The sequence below is a fragment of the Penaeus japonicus genome, unplaced genomic scaffold (genome assembly GCF_977035675.1).
Source record: "Penaeus japonicus unplaced genomic scaffold, GWHDUDI00000001_assembly GWHDUDI00000002, whole genome shotgun sequence".
NCBI classification, from domain to species: domain Eukaryota; kingdom Metazoa; phylum Arthropoda; class Malacostraca; order Decapoda; family Penaeidae; genus Penaeus; species Penaeus japonicus.
In genome coordinates, this window is record NW_028234404.1 from 41265576 (window position 1) to 41268075 (window position 2500).

Consider the following 2500-nt stretch of genomic DNA (forward strand, 5'->3'; position numbering starts at 1 on the left):
CTGATGATGACCTGAGTCTTACTGATGATGACCTTAGTCTTACTGATGATGACCTGAGTCTTACTGATGATGACCTGAGTCTTACTGATGATGACCTAAATCTTACTAATGATGACCTAAGTCTTACTGATGATGACCCAAGTCTTACTGATGATGACCCTAGTCTTACTGATGGTGACCTAAGTCTTACTGATGATGACCCTAGTCTTACTTATGATGACCTTAGTCTTACTTATGATGACCTAAGTCTTACTGATGATGACCTAAGTTTTATTTATGATGACCTAAGTCTTACTGATGATGACCTTAGTCTTACTGAAGTTGAAGCTTGTTGGACAATACATTTTACTCATCTTCGTAATCGAGAAAGATAGTTCGTCTTCATAGTGGGAATCCACAGGCGATGGTTCGATTCTGGAAATATTTTATCTTTGTCCCATTGAGCTGCACATCTAATTTAAGTGTATGTACATTGGGTTACACTACCTGTGGAATGAATTCACCTATGCTGATGCCAAAGCGGTTACCCCAATATGCATTTTCTCCATTTTAACAGTGCGTGTTTTTTTTCGGGGCTCTTTTTTATGCATACATATTTTCAACATGTTAGCATCTAATTTAGAGTCACGATGATTGCAACATTCATGAGAGAATTGCATCATCTATAATTGGCTTTAGTGTAAATTCGGCAGGTCTGTTCTGTTGGTGGATGATAGGGGTATGTAATTCCAAATATTGACATTGAAATGAATACGTTTGGTCCGGGAGGGTTATGTTATGTTTTCAAACGTTCAGCATTGATCGATTGCTGGGAACTAGAGCCGATACGGAGCTGCTGATTCTCAAAATGGGGGGCCTGGATTTGGGACGCCAGAAAAAGGTTTAATCAAGATAGAGATTAATATAAATAGTGAACTTGAACCGCGAATGAAAGGGCGAGTTCGTGAAAGAGATCAGAGGCTAGATTGTAGAACTAGCAGAATGACAACAGCAAAGGTAGATGCGAGGTACATAGAGATTTAATCAACTAGGATGCTATAGCGTTTTAGAAAGATGACAACAGGCAATAAAGAGACAGTTTACATCCGCCAGTGAAACCCTCATCAAACTGGGTCACCATAAGGTCCCCTCATACAGTGATTCACGTGTTTCAAGGATCTTAAGGACAACTTTGGCAAGAGGTTCGACGAAGAAAGAATATCCAAGGAGGAGAAAAGAGACCAAGAGATGTAATCAAACCCAATAACAATAAAGAACAAATCATAATCTGCTGACAAAGATTTCGTGAAATACCTATTGGAAATGGACGTTAAACCCTCATGATCTGGAATTTACGAATAATAGGTAGGTCATTATTTATTCTCCAGCAAGATTTTGCTTTTCTCCGGCACCTGCTAGTAGTCACTGTACCTAGTAGTCACTGTACCTAGTAGTCACTGTACCTAGTAGTCACTGTACCTAGTAGTGTGTGGCTGAACGTTCCCTTTGAATATATCGGCTCTTTTTTTCATTTCCTTTGTCAATATTTTGCATGTTTAATTCTAGCATTTACGATAAGACTATGACAAAAAAAAAAATATATGTCTTTGCTGAAACATATCTGATGTTCTGCTACCGCAATTCAGTGGTTTGGAAATGTCTCACATATATCATCATGGTTATAAGTATCATTGCAATTGCAGTTATCAGTATGTATTCTTAAGGATTTACACATATTTGTCTTGGCTCTTAATACCCTTTTATCGTTCGTAAAAGGCAGAGTAGATATAAATTCATGGAAAGCGAGATGCTGGACCAAGAGAAACCGAAACCCGGATGCAGAGCGGCAGATTTTCCTTTCCACGACCCCAAGGGAAATGTGATGCTCAAACATACACTACATCATGATTGTGTGTGTGTGTGTTTGTGTATTCGTTTTAAGAGAGAGAGAGAGAGAGAGAGAGAGAGAGAGAGAGAGAGAGAGGGGAGAGAGAGAGAGAGAGAGAGAGAGAGCGAGAGCGAGAGCGAGAGAGAGATAGAGAGAGAGAGCGAGAGAGAGAGAGAGAGAGAGAGAGAGAGAGAGAGAGAGAGAGAGAGAGAGAGAGAGAGAGAGAGAGAGAGAGAGAGAGAGAGAGAGAGAGAGAGAGAGAGAGAAGAGAGAGAGAAGAGAGAGAGAGAGAGAAGAGAGAGAGAGAGAGAGAGAGAGAGAGAGAGAGAGAGAGAGAGAGAGAGAGAGAGAGAGAGAGAGAAAGAGAGAAAGAGAGAGAGAGAGAGAGAGAGAGAGAGAGAGAGAGAGAGAGAGAGAGAGATATGCATTTAACTTTTTAGCCTTTTTATTACTTTTTTTTACTTAATTTGTTGTAGTGCTCTTTGCGATATAGCATGTAGAAATGTAGAAAAAAAGATCTTGTAATATGTTTGTCTTTTATTACGCAACCAGTTTCTGAAATGTTTCTGAAAAAAAATCACTGCGTTTAAGAACCTACTTGAAAACTATCAAAGTATGTCATAGAATTTTATG